The sequence below is a fragment of the Choristoneura fumiferana genome, chromosome 4 (genome assembly GCF_025370935.1).
Source record: "Choristoneura fumiferana chromosome 4, NRCan_CFum_1, whole genome shotgun sequence".
NCBI classification, from domain to species: domain Eukaryota; kingdom Metazoa; phylum Arthropoda; class Insecta; order Lepidoptera; family Tortricidae; genus Choristoneura; species Choristoneura fumiferana.
Window position 1 is genome coordinate 12,257,485 of NC_133475.1, and position 23,004 is coordinate 12,280,488.

A 23,004-nucleotide genomic window follows, 5' to 3' on the forward strand; every position below is an offset into this window, starting at 1 on the left:
TGACCGATGAAAAATCGGCAATGTTGGTAAAGCGCCTCTAGCACAGGCGTGCAGAAAAAAACCACCACAGACAAAAATGGCAATATAAAATTGCGGCGCAAGCCAGCAGCACTTTCACAAGATGAGGCCAAAATAAACTAGCATTATAGCACGGTAACTAGTATTAAAGAATGGAACCGAAACAAAAACGCCAACCGAACTATCGAATCAAAGCATTAAAATTTAAAATTTCAATTCAAAATCCAAATACTTAACATATAACAGTTAACAGCCAGTAAAAACGCCTATGGAAAACGACCGAAAAGTTTGCAGCATGATACACTTATGCAGCGTTGTAATGCTGCGCAGTACAGTCACCAGCACCAATATCTGACACAACAAGCGTGCATAAATATCTGATACGACTCTATTTCTAGGGCCGGAAGGACGTGGCAGATATTAATGCTGGTGACTGTACCTCTTGCTTGCTATCGACCGCGACTCCATCTACGAAAAATTTGTTCAGCGCGCACTAAACAATTTTTGCGACGAAAACTATCTTATGTATTTCTCAGAGTTTGAAACTGTTTCCATATCAAATAGCTACTGCCCACGTCTTTGTCTCCAAAGAATTCGTTAATCACGCGCTGATGATAACTATACAATTTTTCAGGATAAAACTATCCTGTACTTGCCCTTTTATTATTCTCCACACCAAATTCAACACGATTGGTTGAGTACTTTAGGCGTGAAAATTCAATGTAATTTTGCAAGAAATAGCGCAAGCAAAACTGCATTCAAGCATGCATTCAAGCTTGCAAACAAGCATACAGGCAAGCATGCAAGCAAGTATGCAAGCCAGAATACAAGCAAGCATACAAAAAACAGATCAAGCAAGCATACTCCCAAAGGTGCAGGTGGTAGGACCTTGTGCAAGGTCCGCCCGGATTGCTACCACCATTTTACTCGCTAATCCTGCCGTGAAATAGCAGTGCTTGCATTGTTGTGTTTCGGCGTGGAGAGTAAGACAGCCGGTGAAATTACTGGCACTTGAGGTATCCCATCTTAGGCCTCTAGGTTGGCAACGCATCTGCAATCCCCCTGGTGTTGCAGGTGTCTATGGGCGGTGGTAATCTCTTACCATCAGGTGACCCACTTGATCGTTTGCCATCCCGTCGAGTAAAAAAATGAAAAATAAAAATAAGGTGCAAGCAATATAATGGAAGCAAGCAGAGTTAGTAAGTATGCCAGTGTTGGTAGTGAAAATCAGTTATTTAGTATTTTAGTTTAAATATTTATCACTTCGCACGTGTAAATCATTAGATGCAATCTACAAGCGGTTGAATTGAGATTCCAAGATTTTACAAAATTCCCTTAGAAATTCCCAAAAATTACATCGTGGTTTTCATTTACGTTGCATTAAAAACAACCATCCCAAATAACTCTAAGCTCAGCGGTTGTTATTTCAAGATTTTATCCCTATCCCGTGGGAATATGCTATCTACATACCAAATTTCATTCAAATCCGTCGAGCCGTTTCAGCTTGAATGAGTAACTCACTCACTCACCAACATTCGCATTTTTAATAGTAAATAGGATAGGATTAGGGGCTTAGTAGGATGGTCGATGCTTATTAATAATCACTAAGAAGCTCAAGTCTCATCTGCTATGATATAAGGTAAGAAAGTGACATGTGGGTCAGTTACAGAAGAATCAGTACGTAGCTATTAAGTTGGATAAAATTCACCTGACTAACTTTGTAATTGAGAAGAAAGAAAGGCACTTACATTAAGGGGGTGCCTATACCAACCGAATACTAAGATTTTTTTGTGTAGACGCCATTTGTCGCGAAATAACCTAAAATTCCTCAATTAAATTTTTAATCTGTCGTTCAATCCTTTTAATGGGAAATCCTATTTCTAAAGGCTCTACATTCGCTGTAATGCCTACAAAACCTACAAAACTACAAAAGGCTAATAGGCACGGTGGACAATTAAATCGGTTTATGCTCCAACACTACCTACCTACAAACATGTAATCCGACAATCCGATTTTCGGTGTACTGCCTTTTCGGCAAAATATGTTTCGCCAAATTTCACTTAGCAACCAACCTTTCGCCGTAGTTTCATTTGGCAAACTAATCGTTGGCATAACTTTACTTCGCATTTTTCTTAGGTATTTCGCAACATTTTTATATTGCAAAATTTTACTTCATCACACTTTTCTGCCACATAATTATGTAGCAAATGATTGGCTTAGGCAAATAACAAATTGACAAATAACATTTGGCCAATTTCTATATTGCAAAGTATTACTTCAATTTGATTTGTGCGAGCGAGTGAAGCGAGCGAGCAAGACGGTTCGGAGAAGAAGCGACTTGGATAGTTTAGGTTCAGAAAGCTAAGACGGGAGCGAAGCGGAGCGTAGCTCCCGCCTTAGCCTTCGATGATAGGTTTTTTTTATAGCTGCCAGGAAAACTGCTACTTGGAAAGTAGGTTGGATGCCATTCAATATTTTGCTAAATTAAGGTATGCCAATCAATAAATTTGACGAAAATATAAATGATATATTAATAAAATTCCAGGTAATCATTTGCATAATAATAATTTATCAAATTATTAGTTGAGAAATGATATCAGTGCGAAACGTTGAGTTGGGAAATAACATTTCGCCTAAATAAAAATATGGGATAAGTAGTTTGGGAGCTAATAATTTTCTAAATAATTTTCGCCGAAACATTAGTAAACCCCGATTTTCACTATAATGAGTAAAGTTTCACGTATAGTTTAGGAAATTAGTTTGATGCCACTGTACGTACACAAATAGCAATAGCAGTATTAGTTTATATGGCTAGGTTGAGTTGAGGGACAGTATTCAAAATTAGGCTCCGGTGTTTGAAGCGGTTTGTGGCGTAGAAGGGGAAACAATCGACAGGTATCGGCTTACATATTAAATGTAGGTATGTGGAATCCCTTTGTCGGTCACGGGAATTTCGGTAATTACGGATAATAGGATTTTATAGGGGTGTACAATACAACTCCCTAAATAGTTCTTTTCTGAGCCGCGACCTCGACGTTATTGTGAGAGCGCGGGTAATGTTGTACCTACATGAACCTGTGAGGTCAGGGTATAATTAGGTCTTACGTTCAAGGTCGTAATTTCATCCAATTATCACGCTAAAACACACGAGGATTATTTACCTTGACGTTTCAACCATATTACAGTGGCCGTGGTCACGAGTAGACTGAAGTGTGGGGAGTCAAGTCTGCCGAGCAGCGCGAGTAGACTGAAGTGTGGGGTGTCAAGTCTGCCTAGCAGCGAGAGTAGACTGAAGTGTGGGGTGTCAAGTCTGCCTAGCAGCGCGAGTAGACTGAAGTGTGGGGTGTCAAGTCTGCCTAGCAGCGCGAGTAGACTGAAGTGTGGGGTGTCAAGTCTGCCTAGCAGCGCGAGTAGACTGAAGTGTGGGGTGTCAAGTCTGCCTAGCAGCGCGAGTAGACTGAAGTGTGGGGTGTCAAGTCTGCCTAGCAGCGCGAGTAGACTGAAGTGTGGGGTGTCAAGTCTGCCTAGCAGCGCGAGTAGACTGAAGTGTGGGGTGTCAAGTCTGCCTAGCAGCGCGAGTAGACTGAAGTGTGGGGTGTCAAGTCTGCCTAGCAGCGCGAGTAGACTGAAGTGTGGGGTGTCAAGTCTGCCTAGCAGCGCGAGTAGCCTGAAGTGTGGGGTGTCAAGTCTGCCTAGCAGCGCGAGTAGACTGAAGTGTGGGGTGTCAAGTCTGCCTAGCAGCGCGAGTAGACTGAAGTGTGGGGTGTCAAGTCTGCCTAGCAGCGCGAGTAGACTGAAGTGTGGGGTGTCAAGTCTGCCTAGCAGCGCGAGTAGACTGAAGTGTGGGGTGTCAAGTCTGCCTAGCAGCGCGAGTAGACTGAAGTGTGGGGTGTCAAGTCTGCCTAGCAGCGCGAGTAGACTGAAGTGTGGGGAGTCAAGTCTGCCTAGCAGCGCGAATAGTCTGAAGTGTGGGGTGTCAAGTCTGCCTAGCAGCGCGAGTAGACTGAAGTGTGGGGTGTCAAGTCTGCCTAGCAGCGCGAGTAGACTGAAGTGTGGGGTGTCAAGTCTGCCTAGCAGCGCGAGTAGACTGAAGTGTGGGGTGTCAAGTCTGCCTAGCAGCGCGAGTAGACTGAAGTGTGGGGTGTCAAGTCTGCCTAGCAGCGCGAGTAGACTGAAGTGTGGGGTGTCAAGTCTGCCTAGCAGCGAGAGTAGACTGAAGTGTGGGGTGTCAAGTCTGCCTAGCAGCGAGAGTAGACTGAAGTGTGGGGTGTCAAGTCTGCCTAGCAGCGCGAGTAGACTGAAGTGTGGGGTGTCAAGTCTGCCTAGCAGCGCGAGTAGACTGAAGTGTGGGGTGTCAAGTCTGCCTAGCAGCGCGAGTAGACTGAAGTGTGGGGTGTCAAGTCTGCCTAGCAGCGAGAGTAGACTGAAGTGTGGGGTGTCAAGTCTGCCTAGCAGCGCGAGTAGACTGAAGTGTGGGGTGTCAAGTCTGCCTAGCAGCGCGAGTAGCCTGAAGTGTGGGGTGTCAAGTCTGCCTAGCAGCACGAGTCCCTCAAACTACCCGCACCACATCATTGGGGTGTCAAGTGTAAAGGTATTTTGACTATAAATTTTATTAAGATTGGTTTTCGGAGTCATTTTGTATTTTTTATTTCAACTCCAAATTTGTTACTTTTACCGTCATCCCGTGAAATCCAACAAAAATACAAACTGAAACATGGATGCACAGCAAAACCCAGAAAAAGAGACCAGCGCTGGGAACCGAACCCAGGTCCTCAGCCCCATAACCCCTCCCTACACCACCATTGGACAATTTTTTTTTAAATCTTATTACGATCTCGAACATAATATACCTATATGACACAACGTTTGAATTCAGCTTCACAAAATAAACAAGGTATTTTAAAATTTATATTTTGTTATATAAAGTTTAAAGGTATACTATGCTGTGGGGTCCGAGCAATAGCAATTTGGAAACTAAATTTTTCTTGCGTAAATAATAAAGATATTTTTCTTACATTAAGTTATTACATGTTTTAATCTATAAATAGATACTCGTACCTACTCGTAATTGTGGGAGGAGAAGCATTGCCTACAAAAGCGAAGGAGGAAAGGGGAATATCTTCTTTTGACAAAAAGTTTCAGAATTAATTAAATGCCGAAAAAAAGGAAAGGTTTTTATGTAAATAAAAGTCCAACAACCGTCATTGTAGCGCTGTTTGATGGAGTTGTAGGTACTTACCCACTGTTGATTCTTTCCAGCTCTTTGTGAGGATATTAAATATCCCACAATAATATTTAATGTAAAATCAATTGGCATGATGCAAGCATTCTCTTAAAAAGTCGTCAGATCTTACTAAAGCGAAATTCATAACTCGCCAAATCCTAACCAAAGAAACTCTATATTTGTTCAATGGGTATGGCTTGACTGTTTTGTGTCCCAAGAAATAAACACAATATTATCTATCTTATAGTTATAGTACATATAATAAAGCTGAAGAGGCTCGATAGTAGTACATGGAAGGAAGATATTCGAAAAAAAGTTGGCTGGGAATACTTAGAATCGATAACAGAACACGTTGCGACAGTTTTTAGATTCTTTGTCTGTTTATCTGTTTGTCTATTTATTTGACTGCGCATCACGTGAAAACGGCTGAGCAGATTATGATGCAAACTTTACTAATCTGTTGAAAAAATCCCCGGCCAGGTTATAGGCTATAAAAATTCAAACCCTAAAGTGGGGGTAGCTACTACACTCGATTTAATTAAGTTTGCACCTGAATCGTATGACGCTGCAAACGCTGCTTAGAAAGGAGGTGCACACTTTTTCACGACTATCGAGTACCCTGCAAAACTAACAGATGGCGCTGAAATTAATAGGTACTTTTTGACATTGAGTAAAGAAGTTTACAAGATACGGATATCAACAAATAATTGAATAATTGATTTAATAATACAACAAAATTAAACGACAAATTAATTGCCATGGAAAGAAGTTGCTTAAATATTAAACTGAGAGATAAGATTAGAAGTAGCGGGAAAAAATTGGACACAAATAGCAAAAACCGACAAAAAAGGGACTCTTTGAAGGAGGCTTTTACCCGGCTTTTACCATTCATGCATGATATCTATATTTATTACTGTATTTGAATTTGCATGATTTTTTTTATAATTATTTATTCAAAGTATAATAAAAAAATACATTAAATTACAATAGGCAAATGAAATGTACTATGATTTAATGTGGAATAAATAAAGCTATATTATTATTATTATTAAATTAATTGCATACATGGATGCTGACATTTTTGCTGATAGTTTGGATGTCTTCATGGGGGGGGGGGGGCGGCTGTGTTCTTATCGAAATTATGAATAGTTTTTTAGGATTTTTTTAGGAATTTGTCGTTGAGTTTATTATTTATTATTATTATTTATATTTTAAAGATATCTTATTAATTTTGGATTTAGAATTATTGTTATTACTTTATTTTTTACTGTGAAGCTTCTTTTATATTCCTTGACGTCGCTTTGTAATTTATATTGACATTGTTTCCTCAATTAATGTATTTTTTCTCATGTACATTTTTTTTTTGTTTTTGTAATTAATGTGTGTGTTTTGGTTTCGTACTGTAAGCTTGCATGTGTTTTATTCAATAAATAAATAAATAACACACAACTACACACATTGCACAGTGCCATCTTTTGGGGAACTGAGTAAACATTAAGTAAGTAAGTCTGTTCGTTTGTTACCTCATCACGTCTAAACCGCTGAACCGATTTTAATGAAATCTGGTATACAGATAGTTTGAGTTCCGGGGAAGGACGTAGGGTAGCTTTCACCCCGGATAATTGCTTAGTCAAGTATTAAAAATGAGTTTACATAGTTACGTAGTGGTAAAATCAACACACATATTAACACGCGTATAATTGCATAATTATTTAATATATGCTACGAAATAATAGAAAATTATTAATTTACTCGGTCATGGATTATCATCATCATCATGTCAGCCGAAAGACGTCCACTGCTGGACATAGGCCTCCCCCAAGGCTCTCCACGCAGACTTGTCTAATCGGTCATGACATGAATTATACTTAATCGTAATTATACGAGTATCGCATACATATTTATACGTATCGCCTCCTTTAAGGACTTAATAATGGCCACGAAGGTGGGTATTTTGAAAAAAAAAAACCATTTTGTTTGCGGAGTAAATGTCAAACGATTTGGGGCTCGCATTTTACAAGCTTTACCATGCCTTCCCGAAAAAAATGGAATCTTTCGCGATAGTCTCGCAACGCATTGAGGCTACGAGGGGCATGGTCTCAGAAGTCTGAGGAAGACCGCGGTGATAGACTCAGTGGCGCTCTAGCCAGACAGGCCGCTTCGCTTTCGGCTGAAACGGGAAGCCAACGCGAGTCTCGGTTGCGATCCCAAAACATCATATATAAGCAACCTTTATCTAGACTACAGTCCTCTAGCGTCTCCATCTGTCAACTTTACTTCAAGTTCCGCCTCCAGGGGAGAGGGAGAGAAATTAAGGGTGAATTTTAGCCGCTTTCTGATACAGACCGAACTCCACGCGGGCGGAGCCGTGGGCACAGCTAGTTAGGTGATGATGACGATGATAATTAGGATAGTAAACTCTGTATGGTTTTTATTACCTCTTTTGATAGAAAGAGCTTACACGAAGCACTGTTCATAAAATATTAGGTATGTCTAAAGGCACTGTTACACATGCTCGTTACTGGACTGAAGCAAACGCGTTCACACTTGCTTAATACCTTTCCCCCTTCCACCCGTCTCGAGCTTGCCACTAATAAGCATGCTCGATAGTAGCATGTCCTGTTCACACATGCTACTAGCTAGCATTTGCTCAATAGTAGCATGCTTTCTTGCTACTAAAGAGCATGTGTAACAGTGTCTTAAGGGACTTTGGCCTTACGGATGCCCTTGATAAACTTGATTGCCTGTGCATTCCTGTGCGTGTCGTACAAGGTGACTAAGAGCCCTGGTGGCAGCGCTCTCTATTGCCAACTACGAATTCCAAACTCCAGCTCTGCGGCGTGGAAGGTAAGGACAAACCTCCGCACTATTTTCCCAAGAAACTCGTCCTGTAGATTTGCTACTGATTTTCAACCGACGATCATGACCACTTTAGCATGGTAGTAACTACGAAAAGTAACTATAAATATAACCTGAATAATAGCAAGACCATCAACCAAGACAAGAAACCGTGATCAGAATCTCGGTAATTTCTCAATTTATCGTACACATATTATGAACACTTGAAAGGCGTTTGGCTCGTATTATAATATGCGAACAGTTATCCAAGACCCTGCTTCTAATTATCAATAAAATACTTATAGATTTTATAGGTCGTAGTAAAATTTTCGAGTAAAGTACAGTTGGTACAAAATTTCGTGACTCGATAAAAAAATGTGAATATTACTCGAAGGAGTACCCCGATCGGGTAGCTAAGTGTCGCAATAGACTTTCGCTAGCTGGCGCTGTCTATTTGAGTGTGTGCGTGAGCTCCTAGTGTCCGTATACGGCCGCAATTGACGTTCAAAGTAAAGCACCTCGTTTGCGGCTTTGGCGGAATATTTCATTTCGAGTGTGGGGTCAAAAAATCGGTTACGCTTAGATACTCCCGCCATTAGTTTTTGGTGAAATAATTCTTCATAATTTACGAAAAAAACCTGAAAAAAGGAACTATTGATAACAGCGCCATCTAACGGGACATTGCTCATGAGCTAACCAGGAGCAAACCCCTTAATATTAAAATTAGTTCAATGAGGCGGAAAGATACTGGATAAAATGAAATTTACCATTTGACAAGGATAGAAATAGGTTCAGTTAGTAGCATCTGATTACTTTTTAACAGTGAATCGCGGGTCTTGGCAAGAAATTTTGGATTAAATAGTTTTTAAAAGGGTTTTTGCAGGGTTCCGTAATCCTAATATGGAACCCTTATGGTTCTGTTATGGCTGTCTGTATGTATTGTCTGTCTATCTGACCGTCCGAGGTTTAGCTAAGAGACTGAAAGTAGTAATTTTGCATGGGTATATTAATTACGCTGACAAAGTAATTTTTTTTTCGTGGTAGCTTAGATACTTACCACCACCGACTCTGTGGTAAAGTGAGGATGTTTGTTTGTAAGATGTGTGTATTTTTACAAGCTTTTTATCAATAGTTAATTTATTTTTAGGATAGTTTATTGTAACTTCAATTGTAGCTTTTTATTACAAGCTTTTATTTAACTTGCCCTGTTCGTTTATTTGTTTATTTTTTTGGTCAAGTGACTTGCAATTTAGCATACTTATGTTATGTAAATCTGGTGACAATGAAATAATCTGGAAGTGACGTTCTGGTGGTCCTGGTAGGATCGTCTCTGCAGGGCGGCACTTCTGAAAAAAGCTTCTATTAAAAAAGTTTTTTTTAACAAAAACTTACTTTATCTATTAGTATTATTTTCTCATCATGATAGTATAGTGTTAGATAAAAAACACATGCAGATTAAAGATGTAAAGTTGAACACACCCGTTCCATTTAAGAAAATTACTTGAACGAGGCCCAGTAGGTAATTTGCACATTAACTTTGGAACGCTCATTTGCAGGAGCTATACTCGTAAAATAAACAAGTGCTTCATTCAGGTGATTCAAGGGAATACAAGTGTCCGACCGAAACTAGTGATTGGAACTGTAGCCGGATTTCGGTTTGTGCTTCAATTTCCGCGAAAACCGAAACCGGACCATTATCCGGGGGATATTCTAATTATATAATTAAATTATATAAATACATCGTCAGTCAGCAAAAACAGAGATAAATTTTCTTTTTCCCTATTTGTTAAGTGGTTTCATTATATTTAATTAAACGGTGGCAACTTAAATTGTCCACGCGTTGACTGGACAAAAGCCGGGATACTTTAATTATGATTTAGAGAACTCAAGGAAAATAGGCGATATCTCAACAAAAGCTATTAATGCTTTCACAGTAATAGAGCAATAAAAAAATGATTTTAATTTTCGGCACGTTTGGGATTGTCCAAAAGCTCGTTTTTATCGTTTATTTTAAAAGGAAATGCCTGTATCGGATATTTCTATTTTTTCCGTTGCTTTGTCCCAGCATGTTTTATACAAGTTTTCTTATTCCACTGCGGCATAACTACAATAATGTTTCCTTATGCCGCTGGCATGAAGAGGAAATGGAAAACGTGCGGTCGTTGACATCGTATCACAGTTGAATTAAATTGAATCTAGTACTGGCTCAGTTGAGTGCCGACTCAGTGTAATTCCAGACTCGAGTGAGAGCACGCGTGTCGGGTTAGGCCAGAGAAAATAGTCTTTTAATATAATAGTTTGATAAATAATTGGAACATTTGCATACAAACGAAATTTGAATATTTGCTAGATAGAGTAATAATTAAAAAACCCGTGCGTCAAATTTGAACTAGTGTAATTAAAAGTTCAGTTTCATATTCAAACATCGACTTCAGTAATATCGAAGATTAAGTTCCTTAATAAATATGGTAAGTGTTCATAACTTTTAATTGGGTTTCATATTGCTGTGCGGCTTACTGGCTACGTCAAGGAGTGATGCAAGGAAATTGTGTCCCCTCCCCGGGGTAAACGCTGTTTCGAGGGTTCAGTAATAAGTGTCCCCAAAAAAGTGCAAGCCACAACTTCTGAAAATTGTCGTTTCCGACATTTTACGATTTGTAAAATATGTTTTCAACTTTTACTGAAGTTAGAAAAGTTCAGCAGTATAAAAATTGCACGGCATATGTGCCACGGCATGATGAGGCATTGAGTTCGAATCCCAGCTCAGTTTTATTTTTCTGATGTCTACTAAATATGAGATGAGCTCGTCTGAGTAGAAATTAAGTACTTTGAGACGCAGCTGGTAACGATTATTTTTAGTAAAAAAAAGAAATAAAATGAAATATTTATTTGCTGTAAATGTAGTACATTATAGTTATATTATGTTATACGATTTCTTGTTCCATACATTTAGACTAATAAGTCAAGGAAATATTATTTTTGATGCATGCATCACATGTTTTTAAAGTTATAAAAAATAGCATATTATATTATTAATATATTTTTCATCACACTTGCTCGTAAACAGTGTCGTAACATGCAGGCTACCTTGGTTTTTTGACGTTAGGTACGGTCTTTCGGTTAGGTACGGCCGTGTGGTCTTTAAAGTATCCGTCAAACTGTCATACCATCTGATCAGAGCTACTCGTAGCTACTATCTCCAAAGTGACATTTAAAGAAAAATCTGACAAAGAAATCGGTTATAGGTAATAAAGGTCTCTGCCCACTATAGCGCATCATACAATGACCGTAATAGGAACGTAAATAAATAATAAAAATGAAATAAAATAAAAATAAACGTGTCAGGGAAAAATATATACTTTCTATAGAATAATATAAGACTATACTATACCCACTAGCACGTATCTTAACCAACCGTCGCCGTTGCGTGCCATGTGTGCGCGTTACATTCCGAGCCTGACACGTAGCTATTACTGTCATGGTATAATACGGTGTAGTGGGTAGAGACCTTATAATTAAGCCAGAAATCAATTAGTTGCCGGTTGACCAAATTTGAGCACAGGTTTAAAATATAACTATTCTGCAACTTTCCCACTCTGCTTGTTCTGTTTCTTGGGTTGTAAATAAAGAACTGACTAGTCGCGTCATAAACGTCTTTACGATGTAAACAGAGTAAACGAACGTTCGCCTTTTAGCGAGAAATAGGTCTTGGCGTCAATCATAATGGTTATTATAATTCTCATATGGTGTTAGTAAATACATATGTATAGGTACACGTCAATCACGCTTAAATTTGTTTTTAGAGTTCCGTAGCCTATAGACGTCCCATAGACGTAAAGTGGGGGTGATTTTTTTTTCTCGACTCAGCCTATATTGTGGGGTATCGTTGGATAGGTCTTTTAAAACCATTGGGGAATTGCTAAGACTATTTTTCTATAAAATGATTTGCGAAATATTCAACTTTAAAGTGCAAATTTTCATTGAAATCCCCCCTCTAAAATCTATACTGTTGGGGGGCAAAATAAAAAAAAACTCGGAATGGTAGTAAATATATCAAATTTACAAGAAAAATTATAGCGGCTAAGATTGCTTGAGAATTATTAGTAAGTAGTTTAAGAGTAAATAGCAGCATAAGGTATAAAATATACCTAAACTTGGAAGATTCAGTACACAATACGAAATCCTTAGAAAAATATTATTTGATTTTTTCGTAATGGCTACGGAACCTTATCCTGGGCGTGTAGGTACGACACGCTCTTGGCCGGTTTTTTTTTTAATAGTATAATGGTATCTGCTCTATTTATCATAAATAAACGGAATACTTAGCATAGCTACAAGTTGAGCATCGATTCCTTGTTTTTTATAAGTTGTTATAAGTACTTACTTCGTTTGTAACAACATTGTACATAGTGTCTTAAGGGCGGTAAACAAGGAATTAAGAGTCTATTAGAAGCCCGAAGTCGAAGAATGAGGGCTTTAATGAGTGGATGTTCGTAATTCTAGTACCGCCCGTGCGACATACAATGTTTTTCATCACATTTGCGAGTAAAATTGTATATTTGTAAAATAAAAACTAATATTGTTTCAAAAATTGCCGATACCGCTTACTGCGCTCTTGGCAGCGCCAGTGCCCGACGTGCGCGCGCCGCGCTCCTGCACGCCATGCAGTATCACACTCATTTACCGACCTTGGGGTTCATGACAAGAAAATTAGTACGGGCAACGACTCATTTACCGACCACGGGTTTCATGACAAGCACATTAAGGTCGAGGGTTTTATTTGGGGGGTTGCAACCAAGGTAGCCTGCATGTTTCGACACTGTTTACGAGCAAGTGTGATAAAAATAAATTAAAGTTAATTAAACGAAACAATAAGAGACCTGTCTTTATATTGAAAAATATTTTTAGGTACTTTATACGTAACAGCAAGTAAATATTTTACAATAGTTTGATATTACTTATATTCGTCGAGTCGAATATTTATTTTTTCATACGAAGTGGGTAGGTATACATATTTTTGAAATAAGTAAATAAACACTTACTTGACTATTTATTTATTACAGATTAGGTACGTGCTTTTCCCGCTGAGCATAATAAATTATCGTAGGCCTATTACTTTACTAATTACTGGCAGGTAAGGAGAGCACTATCGCTCACGTAGGTGTATTATTTCAAAATATGCAAAAACTGCTTTTGTAATGAATTATAATAAAATTGCTGGTTAAAAGGTACTATTGACATCGGAAAGTGTACAGACACCTACATATTTCTATTTATTGCATTAATATCTGCCATAGCGGTGCGTGCATAAATATCTGAAAATCGTCCTCTGGCCCTACAAAGAGTCGAATCTGATATGTCTGCATGCTTTTTTGTGTCAGATAGTAATGCTGATGACTGTACCTAGGTCTCGTAAGTAATGCCTATAGTATGTGAGTATTCACATGTGTTTTGAGGGCTCTGACGGTTCACTAAGAAAACATTCTGCAATGTCACAAGTAAAAATGTGTCCGGTAGGTAACTAACAGCACTTGTAACCTGCCATATATATAGGGGTTAAATACACCACCTAATGAAAGATTATCTATAAATATGTATTGTCTAAAACCTTTTTATACTCTCAACCCTTTTTAACCCTAAACGAAAGAAGGGCAATGTCATAAGTTTGACGCCAATGTTTGTCTGTCTCTCTGCCTGTCTGTGACATCGTAGCTTTTAAACGGATGGACCGATTACAATGCGGTTTCCTTACGTGAAAGCTAGTTTACTTGCGGTGGTTCTTAGCTATATTTCATTAAAATCTGTTACGCCTATTTAAGTTTGTTATGTTTATGTATGATATTGAGGTAGAGCCCAGAAATTGCGCAGCACTCAGCATTCTTCCATCCTATCTATTTATTTCAGGCAATCCTTAAAATATGTTTTGCGCTTATACTAACAAAGATTGGGTGTATAAAATGTTACAGTCAATTTAAAAAAAAATTACAAGCTCTATAATTTTGTATTAGGTAAAGACAAATAAACCATAAAAATTACAGATTATAAAAAAAGATATTCACGACTCAAATATTTTAACACGTGGCCACGAGATTCTATTACACTTGATAAATATATTTTTTTTATTTGACTGGATGGCAAACGAGCAAATGGGTCTCCTGATGGTAAGAGATCACTTGATATATTTTTTAAATGCCAAAATAAGTGTTTCCAGCTTATTATTTCTCATACAGAGGTTGATATAACTCTTTGCGTATGCAATGATTAAGTACTTAAAATATTAAAGAATTTTACAACAATTTCTATGAACATTTTTAAACATTTTCTCTGGAGTTCCTGCAACTCTGTTAAATTTTATCCTATTATTTTATGCGCGTATAGAGGCGTTATTACAACGTTCAATTGGCAAAAATCATAAATCTACTAACCATGTGAATTTCGATTTTCATTCGTGATCTAATCAGTAGGTATCTACTTCTATTTTAAGATAAAAAAGTGTTATTAATATAACACCGCTAACCGACAGTAAAAAATGACATAAAGTTTTAATAGAGGGAATCAACCCAAGTTATAAATTTTATTGACGCTACAGCTCGTAGAACCTGGCCATGGCTCTTGCTTGCGACGAGAGGAAAAGCACTCTATATTTTAAACCAGAAAAAGGGATATTACTTTAATAAATTTTGACGACCGGATGGTCAAGGGGTTAGAGAACCTGACTACGAAGCTTGAGGTCCCGGGTTCGATTCCCGGCCGGGGCAGATATTTGTATGAATAATACGAATGTTTGTTCTCGGGTCTTGGGTGTTTAATATGTATTTAAGTATGTATTTATCTATATAAGTATGTTTATCCGTTGCCTAGTATCCATAGTACAAGCTTTGCTTAGTTTGGGACTAGGTCAATTGGTGTCAAGTGTCCCATGATATTATTTTGATACTATAAATCTCATAACCAGCAAGCGTCGCGTAAGAGTAAGACCCCCTAAGACTAGGTGGAGCGATGATCTTCGCAAGGTAGCTGGCAGTAACTGGATGAGAGTGGCCGAGGGTCGTGCTCAGTGGCGTGCAATTGGAGAGGCCTATATCCAGCAATGGACTAAGATCGGCATGATGATGATGATGATGAAATCTCATAAAGTGTAGGTATTTTAATCTCACACAAAAAAAAATGTTGGAAAGAGTTTTAGAATATAACTTCCAGCTGACATTCTCTTGGAGACAATGTTTGCAGTTTTACCCTTGTTTGTATGATCTGAGAGTTTTACCTAATTCAAATCGGTTAGTTAGGCAGTCACGTACAAGCAATGTGTTTGTTTTTGGAATATCAGTGGGTACCTACATGTTATAAGTATAATGACTTTTGTTTATATTTTGTTGACAGTTATACACCTACGTAGATGATTTCATGAATGCCCTTACATTTAGCGTCTGCCATTAACTCCACACATTCTTCATGATCGCCCTTCACTTTTGAAGCCTGTTTCCGTACCAAAGGCACGCTGGGGGGGACAAATGCAATTACACCGGCACTTTGTCTCTCAGCGCCTGAAAGTGCCTATTAAGTTCGGACGAATGAGCTGAAACAAAAACGCGACTTCATCTGACTTATTAAATTAGGACTGTCATTACAATGTTGTCTTAAGAGTTCTTACATTTGGATTTTGCTTTTGAGTTTTATCAGGGTTGACTTCATTTATGATTTTTGCTTTTTAAATGTAATTTTTAAGATAAAGTCAGTGAAATTATGAAGGAGCTAATTCATAAGTTATTCAAGACTTGACAGCATATTTAAGTACTGCACACTAGTTTATTTCCACGTATTTGTACTTTTAATAGTATAGTACTTTATCCCTAATAGTACTAATATATGCGAAAGTGACTTTGTTTGTTTGTTCCGCTTTCACTTCGTGATCAAAACGTTAACTTTATCAAGTTTGTACCAAGTTAGTTAAGGTTATGTAGTAGGTTTAGTTGAAGTAGTTGTTTCAAGTTTACAAGTGAATGTTGGTAATATTAACGCTAGGTTAGAATTACATAAGTTGTGTTGTAACGTAATGTTCCACAAAAAAATAGTAACAACATCTCTCTACTTTGTGACTCGGGTGATATAAAATAGGTTTATATAAGCAATAAGGTTTTTCATTGTTACTAACATGGTATGGATAATCTCCGAAATAAAAGAATATTATTATTATTATAAAATACAATAATTTCTTCCTTGCAGATAGAAAATGACGTGACCCTTCAACGTTACTCTCGTCTCTATTAGAGCTTCAGACTGGAAACGGGTAAATTAATTTCAACGCGTCAGCTCTTATGAGTCGGCTAAAAAATTACCTAAGCCTTCAAAATTTGGTCCTTTGTTCATAACAGGGGTATTATACATATAAGTAAAATTAAAATGTAAAAAAGATTAATATTCTTCCATATTTTCAGTTTATCCCTGTAACAACAAGAAAGTAGATTTAGGACGCTACCTATAAATAACAAAATTCTCTGTAGAAGTCCAAATTGTTTTCTCAAAACAAACACTGGGTGCGTGCCGCGAGTAGATATTTGTTCAAGAACACGGATTTTATCTTGGAAATCTTTCAGAATGATTAGAAAAACATTTTCCTGGAATCGCGTTACAATAAAACGCAGAAAATCTCAATAAACGAAATTAGAGCAAAACAAAGATTTCATTTCGTCATATTTTATCAATTTTCGATATATGAATATGAGTTTTTCTGGCTCATTAGTTACACCAAAAAACATGTTTCCTTCCTTTATTTATGAAGATACATCGTCAAAGTAACCACTTGGTCATCTGGTTTATTTCATAACTGTTTTATTTCTTGCAAGTTTCTAAAATCTGTTCATTATACAAGCACAAATAGATTGTTATGCTTCATTCTTGACGATGACGCGTGACGTGATATTTCGGTGCTGTGCCTAAGTGCGATTGCTCGGTTTTAGGGCTTCGTAGTAAGGAAGACATTTTTGCTACAAACTATTACGAACAATTACGAACGTACGTACGGGATGTAAGTCTACAGTGAACTGCAAACAGATCGATATGGGCAAAAACACAAAAATATTTATCCAATCCACAACCTTAACGTTAATCGAATAAAGCCGTGTGTATACCTACATATTTTTGTAACTATAACAGGAAACTAAAGTACATAGGTATGTTGTATTTTTAATGTATTAACCTTAGCGGTCCCCTGACACCGACTGCGCTTAGATAAAAAAATGTTACTAGGTAGGTACTTATGCTAAATTAACTTAGGCTAATTTTGCGGGAAATCTGCATAGTCCCTGCGGGATAGTGATAAACGAATTCTTCGCAGATGAAGTCGCGGGCAACAGTGAGTATGTTTGGCAAAAAGTTAGTTTATGAGATGGATTAAGACACAGGCTACTTTTTATCCCGATATTCCCGCGGGATAGGGATAAAATCTAGAAATAACAACCACTGGGCTTAGAGTCATGAAATTTGGTATGTTAGTTGCTGGACGTCTGGAATAACACATAGGCTACTTTTTAACCTGATATTCACACGGGATAGGGATAAAATCTCGAACTAATAACCGCTGGGGTTAGAGTCACGAAATTTGGTATGTAGATAGCTGGACATCTGGAATAACACATAAGCTACTTTTTATTCCGATATTCCCACGGGATAGGGATAAAATCTCGAAATAACAACCGCTGGGTTTAGAGTCATGAAATTTGGCATGGTTGTTATAATATAACGTCAATGAAAACCACGATGTAATTTTAGGGAATTCCCTTGAGAATTTAATAAAATCCCGGAATTTCAATTCAACTGCTGTATCTAATGATTTACGCGTGCGAAGCCGCGGGTAAACTCTAGTGCATAATATTTTTTTTACTTTTTAGTTGTCTTTTAGTTATTATTTTTTAATAGTGTACAAGTGACTTGGATATCCTGGCTGCAGCATCAGCTCATCGTGTTGCCACCATTGCATTGTATGTAGAAACAAATACTGATCAAAAGGAATCAAACACGACATATCTGCTATTATTTTTTCAAGAGTATACTGGTGTGCTGGATATCCTGGCTGCAGCATCAGGTCGTCGTGTTGCCAACTTTGCACTGTATGTAGAATCAGATACTGATCAAAACGAATCCAAACACGACATATGTGCTATTATTTTTTAAAGAGTACTAGTGTGCTGGATATCCTGGCTGCAGCATCAGCTCATCCTGTTGCCACCATTGCATTGCATGTAGAATCAAATACTGATCGAAAGGAATCAAACACGACATATCTGCTATTATTTTTTCAAGAGTATAGGTATTGGTATTGGTGTGCTGGATATCCTGACTGCAGCATCAGCTCGTCATTTTGCCACCATTGCATTGTATGTAGAATCAAATACTGATCAAATCGAATCCAAACACGACATATGTGCTATTGTTTTTTAAAGAGTGCTGGATATGCTGAGCTGAGTCCTTTTGGCATCATACTAGAAAACCTGCTTTCAAATAAAAAAAATCGCATTCAAATCGGTCCACCCGTTTACGAGCTACGGTGCCACAGACAGACAAACAGACACATAGACACACAGCGGTCAAACTTATAACACCCCTCTTTTTGCGTCGGGGGTGACAGATAGATTTTGAAAGAGTGCATCTTATACCAAGAGTCTTCTACGTAGTAGGTACTCTATAGATAAGATCTTATCAGTGTTATTAAAAGCTCCATAAATAACTTTTGCAAAAACCAAAACATCAAAACGATTTCTTGATCATCAGAGTATGGCCTCGATTTTTTACACCGTCGTAAAACAGGGGAAAACGATGGATGGTTCTTGGACGGCAAATACCAACACTTAGGAAGCTATAGAATGGACATAATACATCTGTGGATAGAGTGGGCAAACTGTACGACGAACAAACCATCGTTGATTTATCTGCATGTCCAAGATTTCAATTTGAACAGCAATACGTTATTTAAAAAGCAATCTTCATAAGATATTTATAGTGCCTATTTAGTCGATATAGTAGTCGATTTATGTTCATTTTTGAGCTTGTAACTTAAGAATGTTGTTTGCAGTTCAGCCGTAAAGATAGGAACATTATTATTGTATATTGAACTACATTCGACGATTAATCGTTTTGACTTTACGGAACAGCTAGCATAAACTAAATTTCTCTTGAAACTGCTTATATTTAGAGACGGGAAAATAACACAGAGCACGGCAGTTCGTATTATGTCATGCGTTGGATGCATGGCAATCCTATCTAGGTACTGATTAGATTAACATTTTGAAATTAAGCAGATATGTTGTTTACCTGTAGGTACCGTGCTTGATTATAGGTATAATAATTTCCCTCGGCTCTTTGCCCGCGGCAGCAATCGATTAGGCGGTGCGATCAAGCAATAAATAATATTAGACCTAGCTATCTTATTATATACCCCTCGTTTTGCTCACCAACAAGTCTAGTGGCACTCTTGTTTGCGATAGTGTTTACCTAAAATAGTAGATTGTTCAACAAGGGAGGAAAACAACCAATATCACACGAGGTAACTTATATTTCGAATGTGATATTCATGTATTTCCTTAATTAAACGCTGCTTTACATCTCGACTACAAGGAAAGTAAAAAAATATACATAATGTAAGTACCTACATGATAAAAAATGTATCGAATAAGAAAAACTAAAATGAATAGAGAAAAATTGTACAATTCATAAAAGACAATGTAAGTATCTTTTTTTTAAGCATAGGTTGAAGGTCAATGTGGTCATTTAAAAAAAACAACTTACTTTATTGTTTTGCTGAACATCTGTCACAAGTCTTTGTACCTAATAATAGAAATCCCAATATTGATGATCAAGACATAGACCTGGTAATGAATCAAGATTTCCAATTAGAACTCCCAATAAAACACATTGCTCCTTCAGAAGTTATCAAGGAAATCATAAACTTGATAACAAGAAAGCACCTGGATTTGACCTAATAACTAAAGAGGTACTCCAAGAATTGCCAAGAAAAGCAGTAATATTCTTAACATCATTATTTAATGGGATACTAAAAACAAAGCACTACCCACAACTCTGGAAAGTGTCTCAAATAGTTATGGTTCACAAGGAGGGCAAACCAACATCTGATGTCACCTCCTATAGACCTATTAGTCTGCTTCCAGTAGTATCAAACCTCTTTGAGAAACTTTTACTTCTGAGAATGCTCCCAATACTTGCTGAGAAATCCATAATACCTGATCACCAGTTTGGATTTCGAACAGAGCATGGTACAATCGAGCAAGTACACCGAGTGTACGAAAGTATCAGGAAATCGTTAGAAGATAAAGAGTACTGCTGTTCTGCATTTCTTGACATCAAACAGGCTTTTGATAAGGTGTGGCATAGTGGACTTTTATACAAAATTAAGCTATGGCTTCCTCACACATTGTTTGAGCTTTTGAAATCATATCTGTCTGATAGAATATTCCAAGTAAGGGAAGGACATAGTACATCCAAGTTCTACGACATCTTAGCAGGCGTACCACAGGGATCCGTGCCCGGGCCCATACTGTACACAATTTTTACAGCGGACCTGCCAGCGAGGCCAGGAATCACCACAGCGACGTATGCAGATGATACAGCAGTTCTAGCAAGTCACAATAACCCGTACATAGCCTCTAAAATGATACAGGACAATCTAAACGAGATACAGAGTTGGTTGAAGAAGTGGAGAGTGAATGTTAGTACAACTAAATCAGTACAGGTCACTTTCACATTGCGACAAGGGAACTGTCCGCCTATTAAGCTGGGTGAAGAGGAACTGCCCCACAAAGATACTGTAAAGTATCTAGGCATGCATCTCGATCGGAAACTAAACTGGAGACACCACATACAATCCAAAAGAGACCAAGTGAACCTAAAAATGAGGAACATGCAGTGGCTCCTGGGGAGAAACTCTGTACTCAGCACGGATAATAAATTACTAGTGTATAAGACCATCTTAAAGCCGATATGGACCTACGGTGTACAACTCTGGGGCTCTGCTGCCACCTCTAACATAAACATCCTACAGAGAATGCAAAACGCCATCCTAAAAAGCATCTCAAATGCACCATGGTTTATTAAAATTTCAGAGGTTCACGAACAACTGAAAATGAACACAGTGAAGGAGGAAATAAGCTCAGTTGCTAACCGTTACAAAGAAAGACTAGAAAGGCATCCAAATCATCTTGCTACCAGCTTAGCCAAGCCAGCTCATAAAAAGCGTCTTAAAAGATCTGCTATAATGGATTTAGTAACCAGCACAGACAGCTGAAGCGTTGATGTTGAAAGAGAAGAGGCTCCCGATGGGGATCTTCCTCGACAAGCCTATCTCACTTCAACCCATCTGCTTATAGTCTAGGGACTGATTGCAAGATAAAGAATTGGAAAAAAAAAGCAATAAATTGTTTAACAAAATTTGAAATGTTCAAAATAATGATTAGAGACAAACTGTACATAAAATAAGATTTTTTGTCAATTTATTTCTAAAATTAGTATGTTATCATTATCAAATTGAACCATATACCATTGTCATTTACCTACCAATTGTTTTTTTTTATTAACAATTTCTTAACTCTTTTGTTTTATACGTCTGCATATAAGAAACTAAAGAAAATAATTTAATAATATTAAAGATTGGTTTTTTGGAATCTTTTTGTATTTTTTATTTCAATTGCAATTTTTTTGTTACTTTTACGGTCATCCCGTAAAACCCATATCGAATTTACAAATTGAATAATTGAATATTGATGATGAATTGAATTTGATTGATGGAATAGATGCATAGAAAAACCAGAAAAATAAAACCAGCGCTGGGAATCGAACCCAGGTCCTCGGCATTCCGTGCCACGTGCTATACCACTACACCACCACTGGACAGTGATACAGACATGAATTTCTCCTATGCACCACATATCTCAGCTTGTTTGCTTTCTTATTTAGTCACTTAAGCAGCGAAACTAGCGACATCTATGCTGTAGCCCTCATCGAGAAACTTTCAGCACCCCATTGGAACTTTGGAACTAACCGCTCACCCGGACAAGAGATGTCGTTATTATTAAGCAATCAAATTAAGATTGGTTTTTTGGAATCTTTTTATATTTTTATTTCAATTCCAAATTTTTTGTTACTTTTACGGTCATCCCGTAAAACCCATATCGAAAATACAAACTGAAATATAGATGCATAGAAAAACCAGACAAATAAGACCAGCGCTGGGAATCGAACCCAGGAAGGAGGAGGGAGGAGGGTCTTATTTTTCTGGTTAGCTTTATCAAAAAAAGTGGTGTTCTGATCACTCGAGTTAAATAACGTGACGTTTAGGTAGGTACGCTTTTTTCGGATTTTTTGTAACGCCCTGAGAGATTCTAAAAATTTTGAGAACATTATTGTTGTAGAAATGCAAGAAACAATTTGAAACCTCTTCCAAAGTTCCTCGCATTCACTCATTGAAACTGGGCGCAAACTGCTCGCTGAGTTTCAGTCAGTAAATATTAGATGTAGTGAATGTCCTATTCCTATTCTGTCACACAGTAGAATAATATCTGAAACTCGAGATAAATCCCAGCTTATCAATTACTCATTTACTTATTATCTCAATTACTTATTAGTTATTAGGTACATTCATTTAATAAAAATCATAATCTTTTGACCTTTGCGGTGAAGGAAAACATAGCGAGGAAACCTGCACACAGCTACGAAGTAATTCAACGGCATATGTGATGTTCCCAATCCGCACTGGGCTCGCGTGGTAACAACGGTCTAAGCCGTATCATTCTAAGAGAAGGCCTGTGCCCTGCAGAGGGGCGTAAATAGGCCGACATGAGAGTAGGTATTGATATAATAAATATAATAAAGCACATTTTTAAAGTCTTGTTTAGGATTTGATCAGGGGAACGCGGAGC